This window comes from Nothoprocta perdicaria, unplaced genomic scaffold, assembly GCF_003342845.1.
Source record: "Nothoprocta perdicaria isolate Ctin4 unplaced genomic scaffold, notPer1 scaffold_176, whole genome shotgun sequence".
NCBI classification, from domain to species: Eukaryota; Metazoa; Chordata; class Aves; order Tinamiformes; family Tinamidae; genus Nothoprocta; species Nothoprocta perdicaria.
In genome coordinates, this window is record NW_020454938.1 from 453,090 (window position 1) to 470,117 (window position 17,028).

A 17,028-nucleotide genomic window follows, 5' to 3' on the forward strand; every position below is an offset into this window, starting at 1 on the left:
GACACGTACAAACTCAGGCACTGAGCTATGCTTTTAATACAGCAATGCAGTCGCAGTGGGAAACAAAACCCTACAGAGATCAGCTTCCAAGGACTCGGAAATGAGGAAAGGAGTTTAATGGCAAGGAGCAACAAGGGTAGTTACAATTCTGTTCTCATTTCCACACTGTGTTTTTGGGTGGCTTTAACTGAATGCAGTTAAATTCATTCAAACTGAACTGAATTCAGTTCTCATTTAATTTATGGTGAATTTATGGTCTGGTGAAGGTGAGAGCAGACCTTGGGAGAAGACCAGGGCTCTTCCCTCCGCAACCAGCCAGGAGCCCAGCAGAAGTCATGGGGGAGTGAAAAAGTAGGTGGATTCTTAGTTCTAAGCCAGTGAGGCCATTCCAAGATCTCTTTGGCTCTGTCTTGGCCGTTCTTTGCTTAAACAGTGATTTGTCACTTCGTACCAGCTTCTTAAGTGCAGAGACTCAAAGCTACTTGGCAATCTCATTCCACTCGCCTCTAATGGAAGCCGGAGCCCTCACCAATCCCTCAACGCATCTACTCCCTGTGCTTCAAATACCCAAAGGGTCGCAGCTCTAAAGCGCCGATTCCAGATTCTCAGAAAGCTTCTTAAAGTCAGTCATCCACTTCTGCAAAACCATTTAACACYCCTTATTATTAACATTTATTTTAAGATTCTTAAAATTTTCCCTTATTCTAAAACGGCGCATTTCAAAGGCTCTTTTCCTGACCAACACAATTTAACGCTATAGGTTTCATAAGTAACAAGTTATAAAACTCTTTTCCTATTTGCACCACCCAGGTAAGGTCACCTCCCCTGCAGGACAGTCAAGCCTGGCAGGGTCTAGCTGCTTCTGTGACCTTAAATCTATTCATGCTCTTCCTCTCAGCCGCTGAGACATGTAAATCTCAACATCTCATTAAATTAGCTCTCCAGATCACTCAGAACAAATTGCCTTAGAACATAACTTTTCAGACGGTCACTATCCGTGAGCATATGATTTTACATGACATTTATTCATGCAAATTGCAGAGACTGTTGTCTGGTTACCCAGTTAGAGCGTAAAAATTACAGTTTAGCTGCATAAATGCTGGCACCATCCTAGAAGGCGAGCTGAGCCTGGAAACACATCCGTGGGTTTCCAACACAGCACGACAAAAATTAGATGGAGTATTTGGAGTGTCATTTCTGGCAGGCAGGGACCGAGTTTCACTAGGTGAAAACTTGGTCCCTGCACCTTGTACATGGGGCATGCTGGGCTAGACTAGATTTCCAAGAGCTACTGCACTGCTATTGCAACCTGTGTGTTTGAACAGGCTTCATTCATCATGGTGCTATCTCTCTTACTTCATGCTGGCAGCTGAGCCTGAACGAGCAAGCACTGTCGTGGCCAACTCCTCTTCCTCCCCCAGGCCAGATCTGTCCCATCCCAGCGGGGATGCTCTTCCTTGGCAGTGCATAGAGTTCACGGGCATAAAATATTGGCATCATTCAGGGCCTTATTCACACACTATCCACACCACAAAAGGGAAGACCCTGTTTTTCAGGCCTGAAACTGTGTAAATTCTCTTTATCAGATGGCAGTTTATCAGAAACAACCCCCTGCAAAACACCCAAGCCAGCAGAGCCCAGCATGTGCAAAGCTGCAGGGAAATACAGAAATGAACTTCTCCCGCTGCATGTGCATGAACCTGCCACGGGGAGATTACACACGACGTTTTACGTCATTCACAAAGCCTGTTCTGTCCAATAAAGTGTGGAAGTAAAAACAAAGCATGAAATCCTGGCATAAATTAGCATCTTTCTAGTCTAGATTTATTTGTGCTGCCGCTGCTGTGGATTAGCCTCCAGCTTGCTGACAGACTGGTAGACAGAGAGAAAAAAAAGGGTAAGTAAATAAATAAATGGTCAATTTTTATTTTTTGTCAGTGTTTCCTGGGAAGTCTGATGTCCAAGTACAAAGTTCATCCCTTTAGGAGCCGGGTTTTCCCATCTTCCTGGCCGAGCAATAGGCTCTGTAGGAAAGCAAATCCTCCTGCAGTGTCCAGACCTATATCCCGCCAAGCCAGCACCCCTCATCGGCCTGCAGGCCTCATGCAGGCCACGCACAGCAATGTCGAAAGGCAATATTTCCCCCTCAGCATTCCCAGGAAGCCGCCCGATCCCAGGCAGGGTGCAGGGCTAACTCGGGATTGCTCCTAGCTCCCAATAAGCCTATTAGGATTCGCTCGGGGCCGTGCTCCTTGGTGCACAGGGCAGCTCCTTCCCTCACTGCTCACTGCGCAGCCCTGTTTGCTCCCTGATCCCAGATGACACGAACAGGGTCTCACAGGGGCCTCTCCTCTCAGCCCGTGACAGAAAGGCGTCACTGCCAGCCGATGAGGAAGGGCTGTGAAGGCTCCGGGCCAGCTCCCCGGGCTGGGGAGGCCTGCGGAGCGAGTCCATCGGGCTGTCACGCATCCTCGCGCTCCTCGGGGCCGCCCTGGCAAAGCGAGTGTTCGTCACCAGAGACATCCCTCGCCCCTGGCGTGGCAGCCTCGCCGCCACCCGCTCTCTCAAGCACAGCCACACAAAGGCCACGATGAAGAAGGGCCGGTRCCGCTCGCCACCACCACAGTCCCTCACAGGCTGCCCTGCGGCCAGCACAGACAGCCCTCATGAGAGACCCATGGCTGCTCCAGCACATMCCTCCTCCTCGCTAAGGCCTGGCGCTTCCCGCTTCCAGGGCACTCACGACAGGCAGAGGATGAGGTGGCTTCCCCATGGACAACGACCTGTGTGTGCTCCTGCCTTGGCTCTCCCATGTGAGACTGGGAGCCCTTCTCTCCCTTAGACAGCTGCCAAGGACCAGTCTGCTTAGCAAGTGCCAAGTTCATCCTCAATATTGAAGATGCAGAGTGGCATTTATCACCCGAGAGATCCTCTCTGCCGACAGACTCTACTTCTGTCCCCAAGAAAGCACTGCAGGAGCTATTTCATGCCATAGAGGGAAGCTTATCATTTCAGGGAAAGTGTTAAGCCACAGCACGCATGTCCCAAACAGGGAACAAGAGCCACAACCTTCACAACCTTCAAAACTGTCTAAAAAACTTACTGCTGGCTCTGAACAACCCCTGCGTCGTGCCAGGCCTGCCCAGTGGGTCGGCATAGGCAGCCCATGCCCAGGAAAGGCACAAAGGCACTTTGTGGGGTTTGGGGAACGGCTGTTGCACTTCCCTTAGCTCAGCTCTTGCCAGGCTGGCTCAACCCCAGCAGGACAGACTTGGGCTCTGAGGAGGGTTTGAAGGACAGGAAAGGACTGCTCATGAGGAAGAGCTCAAGGGAATGTGAAAAGTCACCTGGGAGATGAGTAGTGGATGATGATGACAGGGCCAGGGAAGAGGGGCAGGAGTTTTCCCAAAGACCTTGGGACCAAGCCCCAGAAGGATGGTGACACAAAGATAATAACCGAGATTAGTCTTGAGCTGCGAAGCGGGCTCTGCTGCAAACTTCTCCAGAGGGCTTTACAGAGCCCCTTGGGGTTTGAAGGATGTGCAGCTGCTGCTCTGACTCACACTTGATTGCCAATAGCTGCAAAAAGCTGGAATAAAGCAAACTATCATCATCCTCAGACCACTGCACACGGTAGGCTAGGCACCAGTGGGGCTCCTTGTTCCAGTGGCTAGGAAGAAGGAAAGAAAGGGGAGAGGAAGACCATGGAGAAATGACCAAAGTAACCCAAATCTTTAGTTCCCCAGACACCAAATCTTGTTGCATGCTGTTGATTATGGACTGGAAACCAGCCACCATCTACCATATCTTAAAGCTCTTGCAGCAACAGCGGATACTCATTTAATCTCTCACATTCGGGGATGGAAGGAGACAGAAGTCTGAGGTCCTGTCAGCCAGAACCTACAGAAATGCAGTTCGCTGCAGGTAAGATCTTCTCTTTGCAAGGAAACAAGCTCCTAATGGACTCCCCAGTCAGCACTTAAGTACGTGAATCATCTGTTTCCTCCTGAAGCAGTCAGCTTGCTCTGCCATATCACCCATGAACCTGATCACAAGTAAAATGAATTTGATGGATCCCAATCTAGCACCCACTCATTCGCAGTCTGTATTTTCACCCTGTTCCTTAGTTCTACACCATTGAGAAGCCCAGTGGGGGATGGCAAAGCACCAGAACTGCTTTAGATGAGAAGAGAGGGCCACTAGCAGGGTATGTCAAAATGGGCAGATAAAGCCTGTTCCCCTGAGACTCTCATCCAAGAGYTCACCTGCAATGTGTTTGCAGTAACCCAAGGAGTTCCTGCTCACCCCTATGAGGACAGATCTGAGACTCTGGCTCTTAGGCTGAGTGTACCACAATGCTGAACACAGAACTTCCCAGTGCACCGCACGGTGCTGAACAGGACCCCTCAGTTAATAGAGTGATCAAAGAAATGGAAAAGCAGGCATATTTCTCCTGACCTCTGGCAGTAGGAAAGTCAAGTGCAAGTAAGTGTCCATAAGCAGAGCCAATTGATGTCCATATGGGCTTGCCCCTGCCATGTCCATGAGCACGTACACACACGCATTTCTTTTGGACTGGACCACAGACCTGCTCATGAGTCAGCTCCCCTTAAATGCACACACAAACTTCCACCCACTCACAGAGGCTGGATTTCCTACCACATGTCACGATCTCCTACATCAATCTCTTGTAGAGACTAGATCAGAGCACTCCTGAGAATCATCAGTACATCTAATGGGTTAAAGAAGACCCAAAGCAACCCTATTCCAACCCAATGTAATCTATGATAATTTGATCAACCCTTCTGCCTTGCCAAAATATCAGAGACAATGCAGCATTATTGCTTCCCTTAAGCAAAGGGATGTTGATCCTCTCATCAATACCAAACTGATTGTGATAAAGTGATGAAAGGTGCAGACCCTCAAGAGGGCACTTATACGTCCTCTGTAGACAGCATAACCTGGCAGAGCAGAGCTCCTCAAGGCTCTATGTACGGCTGCAGGACAAACAGCTCTGAAAGACTCCTAGCCTCAGTTGCCACCAGCAGTACTCACAGCTACTCCAGAAGTTCCCATTGAATTTGAGTGTTTAATCAGGTAAGAGCCAAGAAGAGCTACATTGCTCCTGTCTTGCTAGATTTTCTTCCAAGCTTGTCAGCAAGGCATGTTCAGTCTTGGATGCCCAACCTATACAAACCTGGCCTGACACACTCTCCTTCATGTAGCTTTCTGGACACCTCCTTCCACCTCACACTGCTTCCCTCCTGCTGCCCTCACCCAACCACAAAGTCGGCGCCTCCACTCACAAGGTCCATGTCRTGCTGGAGACAGCAGACACATGCTCCCATCTCATACACCTCCCTGCCCAAGGCTGACTGCCAACGCAGTCCCAATGCGGGGCACACAGGCAAAAGGGCTGCTGAGGAATCCACACCAAGCAGTGCTGAGCACGACCTTGCTGCTTTACAGTGGTAACCTGAATCCTAAATACTGGATTTCTAGGCATGCATTAAAACCATGAGACAATAGAGACTGCAAAGCTGGGGCTGGCTGAGAGCCAACTCAGCTCCTGCCCTGCCAGCATCCTATRTTTCCCATTTTATTCTTTTTCGCCATGGCAGATAAGCGAAGTCCAGCAAAGCCAGAACACAGATGCGTGTATAAGCTCAGCCGGGAGTTGAGGATCAGCGACTGACTGATCCCTCACTAGAAAGTGGATGCCCAAGCAGACACAGAAGAGTGGCTGCCTTCTGCTTTCTCTCTCATACAAGCATTGCTTCTCCTTCACTGGTTTCATTCATGGTAGCCCTTCACCAAATGTAATCATACCAGGCTTTTTCCACCTGCCTGCATTCAGGAACAGCCATTGCCCTCAGTATTATATTTTCAGTCTTCATTTCTACATTAATCCAACCCACACAACTCACATTTATGACAATGTTCAAGATCTCCTGAGAAGATGAAAAGTAGGATTTGTCCCTTGGTCTCTCCTGGCTGGAACTCACCAAATATTTGCTCACAAGGAAAGTCCACACTTCAATCACTTTCCATAACCACTTCCACCTCTCCACAACACCTGCACAAACCAGTTGTTTCACAGACACAATAAAGCTGTCTAGGAGCTGGATAAGAGGAGCAATCCTGATTTTGTCTGCACCCTGCATACAAAGAGGTCCCTCTGCACTGTATTCCCCAGCCCAGTCCATGAAGTTAGCCAGGGAAGACATCTGCTCAAGCTGGCATGAATCCTGTTTTGCATGAAGACAGCATTTAGTCCTATATTAATGGGCTAGTTTTCCTAATGCACAAAGGTATAAGGGGTGAACACAGCCCTGTGCGGGGACTAACACGTTAGCTCTGCACTGGCAGCCCACATCAACGTGGATGAGCCTGCACAGGTCCCAGTGCACCCAAACACATTTCCTCTCTGGAGTATATTATTCAGGGTCATTACACCTTCCTTAGAGTAGGTAGATCTTGAGAGAACATAATACTAAAGGAGCTGTTGGTTTACMGGGAGGCCAAACTCAGTGACAGGGACCCTGGGCAACCAAGCACCATCTGGTGACCGCCGGCTCCCGACACAATAGCCCATGTTGGCATGTTTATGATAGAGACCAGAGGCGGATTCCCATTATCCCCATCAGATCCTGCGAAGTGGTATCAGAAGAAGGCACCATGGGAAGCAGATGGGATAGCAGAAGAGAAAAGAACACAGCAAGACAGACAGACAGGAGAGATTTATATGAAGCTAAGGCGCATACCCATAAACATGGGATAAGCAAAGAGCATGTAAGTATGAAATTAAATGCAGGAAAACTAAAGTATCCAGTAATCACTCAAATATCTTTTTCACCTCTTTTCCAGTTTATCATCAGCATTTTAAAATGAGATATTTATACCAATAAGTAAACCAGTTGTATATTGTAACCCTGGAAATATTGTCTGGGATCTGAGAGATTCGTCCAGACAGACAATTCATTTTTACAGTTATTTTTTGATTCCTAGCTTTTGTGGAACACCAGCTTTCTGTGTTGGATTTTATGCCCCTGAAATATATTTACAATGCATGGCATCTGTATTGTGCATTACACACTTAAATCATYGCTTTTCATTCATCGCTTATAAAAAAAAATATTGCAATATCCTGAAGCCCCAAATACTCAAAATCAAAATATTATTACTGCATTTTTGGAGCAATACTACAAAATAATGTAGTGCTTTTATATAAAGGAGAGAAAAGTGATCATGGGGAACACGGGTTCCCAAGATCTAGGAAGAGAGGGGATTTGAATTTCACACCAAGAAAAACTAAAACTTAAAAAAGAAATTAAAAAAAAAAAGAAAGAAAAAATGTAGAAAAACACTAAGGTTTATTTTCTAAATAAAAACATAGGAACATTTTATCATTTAAACAAAGAGAGAAGGGCGGGGGAGGCTCCACATCCATCAGCTTGCTCTCTGCGTTGGACAAATACTATCAGAAACAAAACGCATGGCATAGTTAGCAGGAGAGGAGCTTGGTGCTTTAGATTTAATGATATGTATTTAAGTTCCTTTTAGGGGAAGCCTCCTKAAATCGTGGCGGAGGGAATCACGGTTTTAAAGGCTTCTATCATTGTTGCCTATGAGTGGAACAGAAAAGCGCTTTCTTTGTCGTCCTGGCGTTTACGGAAGCACCTCAACGTGTCCTTTTCCGAGGTGAAGCACGGGGTGTACGGCGTGCCAACGCGTCCCCCCCCGCCACCCCGGAAAAAACAAATAAATAGACGAACGTGGGAGAAAACGGTCTTCGTAATCCACCAACAAAATGACAGCGGAGATGGTCTATCTCAGTAAATATTGCATGTCTCCCTGCCAAATCCCTCACTGGCTATTGTCCCGCCATCCCCACCCCCACGCCACCCTTTTTATATGTCATTAAGGATTTTTCGCATACGACCAAACGAGCAGAGGGAGAGAAAGCGGTTGTGCCGTCCCCACCAGTTGGATAAGCCATGACAGGGTGGCTGGGAGCAGGCRTGCGGCGAGCGCAGGGCAAATTAGGAAGTATGTTAATTCAATTAATATCATGGAGGGGCTGGCGGGAGCCGGGGGGGAGGTGTGCGTGCAGATTTTCCGCCCGAGGAAGGGGGTGGCAGAGAAAGAACTGGGGCATGCCAGCTCCCGTTATTGTTCTGCCTTCATCGGTAATTAGCACGATAAGGAGGGGACGGCGTGAGGGAGGCGGCGTGGCGAAGGCGACGCGCCGCTGCGCCCTACCCCATGCCAATGCGGCCATCTTATAGGCAAGCGCGCGGGCTCCTGCAAAATGGCCGCCGGGGGCCCCCTGTGCCGCCGCCTGCAGCCAGATGCCAACTACCCCGCCGGGCAYGCGGGACGGTGAGGGTGGATGCCTCCGAACACCGGGAGCCCATGGAGGAGCCTTGTCACACAGCGTCGTGCCCAACCATCAAGGCCCTCAACGTCATGGGCTCTGTAGCCTGAGCGGGACCCGAGCCAGGAATGGTGGCCAGAGCAGTTACAGCCGCACAGATGTGCGACCTGATGGGCACGGAAACACGGGGCCCAACCGCAAAGCCAACGGTGAGTTATGGACGAGTTCTGCCTTTCTCCTGAACCAAAATCTCACAAAACCAGGGTAGAAAACTCAACCTGTCTAAATCTTGGCTTAAGTCAAGATCATTTAGGGAAGGAAAAGTCAAGGATATAGTGAAAAACACAGACAGAATCTCATGCTCCTCCATGCCAGCCAAGAAATCCTCGTATGTGGTAACTAACTGTCCTCAAGAAGATTACATCAACTGCTGACCTAAATGCAGTATTTGGGAAGCTTTACATATATTTTTAGCAGTATGGGGCTATTCCACCTGGTCAACAAGGCAAATGATGCCTATTGGAAATTTGGGATCTGCTGCTGTACTTTGCTGGAGCGGGGATGGAGCCAGTGTTAGTCGTGCGGGAAGACGATGACCACCATGCACAGACAGGGATGTGTTGTACATCCTAGTCAGACAGCTAGACACACGGATGGCAGGCTAGCTGCTCCGCTCCAAGGYTGTCTACATGGAAAACCATACCATTAAAACGACATCCCAGTAGGTCAACCACTGCTCCTAYTTGCTCCTCTGGTGTACATCTCTTCTTCCAGGCTAAGACTGACTTCCTCCAGCTGAGCTTAAACTGCTCCCAGCATGGCTTAACTAGCATACAGGACAGTCCTGCCTTCTGCTAGAGCAAACCCATGGAGGTTACAGGCGCACAGCTCCTAGATCGCTCTCAAACCCACCCCCAACCTCACGTTCGCAGACAGACCTGCCCTTTGGCAACCTCTCCGTCCTCTGCACGCTCCTGGGCTTTTCCCTGTGCCCGTGACACGCTATTACACCCTCCTTCCCCCAGTGCTAATCCTCCTTGTCAACCCGAGGGCAGGAGCAGACGGGCGCTCAGCATCTTGACAACGCTGTGATCTGCTCAAACCTTTTTGATGTCTGGGCAAATGGGGAAGCAGGAGTCTCCATCACCCACAAGAGAACTCCACCGCCACATGGTGAAACGGTTCGGTTCTGCCGTGCCCATGGCCGTCAAGAGCTTGGGAGCGGGGGAAAGTTACGTCTGCTCTCGGAAAAGTGGGAATTTCAGCCTAACCCTGAGCAGGGAGCACCACGGGGACAGTGCGTTTCTCCTCAAGCAAATACATGCGTCAAGGAGTGTGTGCATGTACCAAGACACCATATTTATACAAATAGATGCATTCTCAGGAAAAATGCAAATAGCATCGCCTCCTGTCCCAGGCTCTCTTGGAGCTCCTGACATCCCCAGGTTTCAGAGGAGCACAACTGAGCCTCAGATCAAACATGAGCCCTGCAGGGGCTCCCTCAGGGAAGCAGCCACGCACCGGGGTCTCTTCCCTGCTTCCTTGCGAGGTTTCCCAACCCAGCCTGCCTTGGGTGCTCTCTCCTAGTGTGTGTAAGACACACGCGTGCACACGCAGAGCCTTTTTAAAAGGTGCTTTGGGAATTGAGCTGCACTTGCTTTTTCTTCTAAGTTAGTCTTCATAAAAGAGCTTTTGTTTTATTTTTAACAAAGTAACAGAAATAATCTCTGTACACAACCCTTCTGCTCCCATAGCCCTGTCCTTTGGCACAACAAGATGTCACATGGTCCCACATGGTCCCAGAGAGGTGGGTCGGGAAAGAGAGCAGGATAAGAGGGGCCAGGAGAGCTTGGCTTATGGCGCGCAGAACCAGCTCCTCTTTCCCTTCTCTGGAGCCCACATTTGGCAGGGCAGAGGCAGTGGGATGTGAAAGTGGATGGGAGATGGGAAAGACAGTCTCCAGTCATCACCTACATCCCCTGCCCACTGAAGTACCCTCTTTTGACCTGCAGTTTAGCTCRCGCTCTGCCAACCAAGGCCTATCTTAGTCTTTGATACCAGCAAGAAGTGACTCTTGCAATAACACCACAGCAATCAATGGGCTGACACAAAACCCRGGCCAGCCCAAGCTCTGCCTGCCCATGGTGTGTCCTCCTCACCAAACTAGCTGCAGACCCTGTCCCTCCTCCTTTCCAGCCCCGCTCCTCCAGGCTGAGGACTTGGACATGCCAGAGACATTTCTTGATGAGACCTATCAATGGGTGAGTGGCAGCTGAGCAGGTACCGAGCAAGATGCAGGGCCAGACAGCAGCCAGAGGGGAAGGCAGAGGGTGGAGGGAACGTGCCTCGGGAGGAATACTCACAAAGGGCTGCTTTCATTAATAAAACATTCCCCCCTCGGTCGCCTTTTGATTTGGGTGTAAGAATTAACCCCATCTGCCCAACAGCACGCTACCTACCAAGTCATCTCTGCTGAGGAAGGCCGTCTGACATGTGTCTGCTCAATTGCTACGCCTCCCCCTGCCCACACTCCTCGGCTCCGCAGACCCCCACCAAACAGCTCATCAGCCTTGCAGGGTCTGCCCTATTGAAGAGATCTTCTTCCCACAAGATAGATTAGATCCAGTGAAAATAGGCTTAGTGAAAATACCATTTCACTATTAATGCCCCCCCCACCGCACTCTCTCACACCCAGAAAGATTATAACAAATCCCAGTCACCTTTTGCCCCTACTAACCAGTGCTCTAGTCTTTGCACCGCATGCCTTCCTTCACAAGCTGCAGAGCTAGGCACAGAGCAGCACTTACATAAATACACAGATATAACTAGGCATCGCTAGAGATATTCAGCCACAAAACACACAGGTCCCCACACATCATCTCCCTGTCCTCATTACGACACCTCACCCAGTCCCTCACTGTTGCAATGCCCAGTCCTTAAACATCAGCAAAAAGTCATGGCAAAATCTGTTATTGGTTTTTAAGCATGGTCTTTCCACTCAGAAATCGATGGGGGTTGCTTTTACGTCCCCGAGGCATTTCTGTTCTCTGCTCTGCCTTGACTTTCTGTTTCAAGAAAAACTGAGATGCAGAGATGCTTTTGAACACAGCCCCTTCACTTTTCCAGAGGTGTGTTTTAATGAGCGATGCGCCTTCCGAAAAGGGGCCGGCGGAGGGGAACAGGGGAAGGACAGCGAATTCTCCACACAGATTCATAGCTGGTGGGTTGCCATGGGCTAAAGTATTCTGCACACATGAAGGCAAGGGACTCTGGAGYACTAAGGGTTTTGCCTCTCATGAGTTATAGATCTACCCTTCAAGAGCGGAATAAATGCGTTATCCCATCGCAGCCTGCGATGTATTCTACATAGACGGATTGATTTCCCCTATTGTTCTTAATAAATCCTGGCACATGGAGACACTCGCTGCACAGCCATTTTTCCTGCCTTGTTCCACCTTGCAGAAGTAATAAGGGTCAGATATGGCCACAGTGGGAAGCAAAGGCAGTGTTTCTCAGGCTGTGCTTGGGGCTTGGGGAGTACAGACAAGCAGCACCCTTTTCTCTGGTTATTCTCCCTGGCTGAGTCTAAACCAAAGGAACCAGGGACCACTATTGGGTACCAAAGCATCACTGTGGCTCCAAGAGAAGCAGCTGTACAGGCTCGGCCGGCTGAGCATCCATCCCTGCTCTGACCAGAGGCTGTTGAGGCTCCTCTCCAGCCACAGTTCCCTGAGGGCTGATAAACACAGGGCTGGTCCCCCAGGCTCTGCTCCCTGCAAGGCCCTACAGCTTGAGATCCTCTCAGCTGAGATCCTCACCCCTAGCCGAGGGCTGGTGCCTTCTCGCCCAAAGAAAACCCCAAAGCAGGATAGTCAGAGTGCCTGTCTGCCTCCCCCAGGGATTCAGGGGCAAATCATCTGTGGGGAAGGCTGCTCTGTTGGCTCCACGGCTGCCCACAACAGAGCAGGACACAAAAATAATGGAGCAACTCACGAAATAGATAGAAAGGAAAAAAAAAAAAAAAGGAAAAAAAAAAAAAATCAACAACCCTTCTCTCAACGACTCCCAACTTCACAACACTGCAAACCCTCAATTTCTCTCAAAAGGTCTCTCCACGCTACTGTCTTTTCTTCCTGCAAGGTTTATACCCATCTTCTTTCCATGCACCAGGAGGGTTTTTGCAGGCCAAAGCTTCACTGGTGCCCAGCAAGGAGGCTCTGCTGGGCTCTGGGAAGCAGGTGGCCTTGCAAGAACCTGCCTTGGCCACCCACCCTGAGTCCCCTCTAGGCTCGCCGGATTATCGCCGTTGGCCTTCTCCAACAGCAGCTAAAAACTGGCCCCATTTCAAAAGTCTCGCTGTGAAATCTGGCTATGGGAGGCAGGGAGGAGTTAGGTAAAAGAGCTGGTCTCCCCCATGAATGAGTTGAACTCAGTCCYTCAACAAGACGCCCCGGGACTCACCTCTCTCTGCTCAGGTGGAGATGTCCCTGCCCTTCCCAAGGCTTCCCACTCCATGGACGAGCAGTCGCGTATGGCTAAGGAAAAGAAAATTTGTCTCAATTAGAAAGGGGCTCTCACATGTATGGATGGACGTCAAGCAATTACTGAATGTCACTCATGGAGAAATGGCTGGAAAAGAGACCTTAAATTCGGGAACAACAAACATACACGGGCCATTGCGAGTGAGCTATGGAYCTCACCGTGCTTCAGAGCAGACCTTGTGCAGATGCTCCCAAGCCCATCCCCTCGGCTGAACCACACACAGCCACGGAAAATACAGCCAGACACGACCACGTTCTCTAATAAGGAAATAAAGCCGAGTGGACCCGCGTTGCCAGCGCCCAGAGAGCAACCCTGTCTCTTTAATTTTCTCCCTGGCTATCTCATCCTTTGCACAAACTCTTTCCTCCCTGTGGCTTCTTCCAGCCTGGTGGGCAAAGTGGGAAAACATCATTAGGGAGGAAAAATAATTTAGTTTGTTAATCAGTATCCAGTGGTGGGAAACAAGAAAGACAGAAAGCAGGGCTGGCGGTTAGGGCTTAGGAAGGGCCAGCACAAAGCCCACCATTCATGACATCTGGGGCTGGGATTCTCATTGAATTAAACAGACACAAAGAGCAGAGGCATTTCATGCTTTCTTCACAAGAATTATCATATCTCCCTGGCACTAGGAAACCTTCAGCATGGGAGCGGGGGAGAGAAAGAGAGAGGGGAAAGCGGGTAGGCTGGGTAGAAATATGGGGCAGGGTAGAGGCGGCTTTGTTCCAGGCTTGGATTTATGGATGGGATGCAGCGCGTTGCCTTGCYGGGAGAGACGGGGCCTTCGCGCGCTGGGTCTAATAAGAATCAGCAAATGTGAAACAGGGGGCCCCTGTGTACCATGAAGCAGGGAAACCCGCGTTTGACAAGCCAGCAGAACGAGCGCCCGCGTCTCAAGGCTGCCGAAGGAAGGATGCTGACGCTCGCCGGAGCCGCGGCGCCCTGTGCGTGTCAGCGAGGGGGGGAACGGGGAGCGGCACGGGGAGGAAAGAGGAGAGCAGGCAGCATCGTTCAGTCATGACAATTAATTAGCTCGTGTACGAGCCACGGCTGCCTCTTCCGCGCTGCCCCACGAGCGGCCCCGCTGCCCCACGGCGCCTTGGCCGTGAATGGTGGGCAGAGGAGGCCGGATCCCCGGGACACCAGCCCCGTGGCACCCGGGGCAGCGGGAAACCCAGGGCCTGTGCAAGAAAGCGGAGGGGGGACCATCAAGGAGAGGGGTCCCTGGAGAAGCAGCAGAGCTTGGGCAGGAGAAATCGCTTGGGAGAGACTGGGGTGCAGAGCAGGGGCATCTCGCCCCTAAGCTCTCTGGGGCAAGACCTGTCGGCTCCCACAGCGAGCGCCTGCCCTGCTCCGTCTCTGGCCATTTACCAGGAGATCCACTTAAAATACTAATTGCTCCCTGGCCAAGGCCCTCAAGCTGCTGGGAAGCCTCCCTGCATCATTACCTGTGGGAAGAGGGGGCTGATCCCTGACCCCAGGTCCCTGGGGTAATGTGACCCAGTGCACTGGTGCCACAAGTGAATATTGCTACCCGCGGAGTGAAGACAAGACACTCCTGACCGCCCCATCCCYGACGTTTTGGATTCCTCTACATCATCATGCTTATTTTCTGCTGAGAGCAACCACAGGAGGAAGAGGGCGCAGGCGGCAATTACCAAAGGAAGCAGGCACAAGAAAGGAATGAAGCAACTGATAGAAGAAAATAGAGAGAGAAGCCTCCTCGACATGGGATGTGTGCGGAGAACAAGCAGCACACTGGAAACAAAGGGATACACGGAGAGAGGAGAGGCTGGGACGGGCATCTCAGCAGACACGTAGGTAAAAGTTGAAAAGGAAGCACTAATTAGCACCCCGGCCATCACTTCCCATTAATAGCTTGTCACCGTTTCCTTGATGTTGCTGAGAGCAGGAAAGTTGGTATGTGTGATGCTTACCTGTCTCTATCTCATTAACAGAAGTCAGGGTGAGAACAGACGTTTATTGCCTGCATCCAGATAGACAAGCCCTGGGATGCAGGGAGAGARAGGAAAAGTTATGAAGAAGATGCTGGTGAAACAGCAGCCCATGCCCACACAACGGGAACCCAAACCTGGCACGCTGGATGCCTGCACCAACACAGGAGCAGCCCCAAGCAGATGCTGGGCTCCAGGAATCCAGGAAAACACTAGATTATATGATAATAAGCCAGAGCAAAACACTGCCAGACCAAGAAAACACTTTATCACCAGAACAAGGGGCTAAGACTGGATTAGACCCAGAAGAGTAAAAGAAAATAAACCCATTGCTTTCTTCCCCAGAAAAAAAATTGCTTGGACAGAGTCCACCCTCCGATAAAGTAGAGATAGTTGAATATCACCTCTCAGGTATTGCAAGACACATTCATGAAGAAATTTCCCAACAAAGAAAAAAGAAAAGGAATGTTCAAGCAGAAATAAATCTGTGTTGCGTCTAATCACTCGCAAAGTAAAGGAGAAGTGATTCTTTCAGCAGTTAAAAAAAAAAGAGAGAGAGATTAGATCTGATATTTAATGCACAAAGGCCTTCCCCTCTCCTCCAACACATGGAACGACTCCCATTAGCAACAGTGGGAAGAGCACGCAAGGCAAGGATGCAACAGCAGCAAGCATGTGAGCTGCTAGCATGTGTCTGGGTGGCAGGATGATGGGTATTTGTGTGTGTGCATGTTCCTAGGGGCACCCTCACTTTCCCAAGGAGGCAAATGCACCAAACAAGCCCAAGATGCCTCAAGATCCAGAGCCCAAATCTCCCTGGGAGTGAACGAGGCAAAAGCAAAGGCAAAGAAAACATCAAGGCCGTTTCTGAGGGAACAAAGGCTTCTCCTTTTAACTAGAAGGCATCTTCTTGGCCATTCAGCTCGCATGGGGTGTAGGATCTGTTGACTCCTCCCTTCACGCAAACATGCTTTTTCAATAGTCTCCCAGGTCTCCACAGCATCTCTGCCCGTATTCGCTGTCCCCTGCCAATGCAGCTGATGCCACAAGCAGAAATACTGCCCTGAAATGGCCTCATTTAGACTGCATGGTCAAGTGCTTCAAAGTTAGGAAATGCCCAATTTATGGCTGTCCATGCAACCTTATTTCCACCTCGCTGTGCAGCCACCCTGGCCAGGGAAAGAGGGAGCGAGCTAAAAATAGACTCTGACTGTGTCATTCCAGCCTCGTAAGGGCACGCGCAGCGAGAGGCTGAATTAACRTCTCATGGGCAGACCGAAATCTGGTACCCTCCGACTCGCGAGCGCTCAGCCCGGTGCCTTAAACCATGGCCATTTTTAATCTACAGAAATCACATGCATTTTAAACATACAGAAAATGCATTATTTATACSTAATAAATAATAGATTGTTTATATAAGCAAAAAGAGAAACAATTGTATGCAAGCGGAACGYGTCCTCATCCCSCCCCCCCGCCACCGCACAGCCTTCGTCCTGCACAGGGAGCGAGATTCCAAGCCCCGAGCCTCGGCACAGATTTCTGCCACCGGGAAACCCAGCACTAATGTTATGTGGCAGCGGCAGAAGGCGGCTCTCGCGGGCGCCGTGGTGGCGGGGAGGTTGGCGAGGGCCGGGCCGCTGTGCACGCACGGACACACGGACACACGGACACGAGGCCCTTCCTGCCATCGGCAGGGCCCGGAGGACTCTGCTCCCCGGAGACCGGAGCGACACGATAGGATTCAAGAACAGGAGCCAGACACGGACCCATCAGCAAGAGTTGGCGGCCGCTGCTTCCACTGACGACGGCCGTGCCAGGGCAGGGCAGCAGGGAGAGCCCGCGGATCTACCCTGCTCCTGCTCTGCGTTTATCCCTAGAAAACACCTTTTTTTCCTTTTTTTTTTTTTTCTTGCCCCCAAGGAGGCAACCAAAAGGAAAATGTGATTCTGAACAATTCATAATTCAGCTAAACCTGAAAGGAATTTCGGGGACAAAGACTAGGCATTTCTCTAGCCTAAGAGCTTCCCCCTGGCCGAATTTCAAGGGCCCGTGAGGAACAATGGGAGTGTCAGAGGTTCTCAAAAAGAAAAAAAGAAGTTCAAGAATCTTTACAATAAAAAGTGTTAGGCAACACAGAGGTCAGCGCCAGCTCCTCCT

The 17,028-nt window shown here is 50.3% G+C and overlaps 1 long non-coding RNA gene across 2 annotated transcripts in view; it reads right to left on the minus strand.

Annotated features, from left to right (window-relative positions):
- LOC112944796 overlaps window positions 1–17,028 on the minus strand; it is a 33,447-nt gene that overhangs the window by 14,330 nt on the left and 2,089 nt on the right. Inside the window, exons 2-3 of one of the 2 annotated variants that reach the window (XR_003248839.1) lie at window positions 14,854–14,924; window positions 12,839–12,912 (exon numbers count right to left, since the gene is read on the minus strand). This is a non-coding gene — a long non-coding RNA (uncharacterized LOC112944796). The remainder of the gene's footprint in view (window positions 1–12,838; window positions 12,913–14,853; window positions 14,925–17,028) is intronic. The other variant, XR_003248838.1, reaches the window with a different exon arrangement.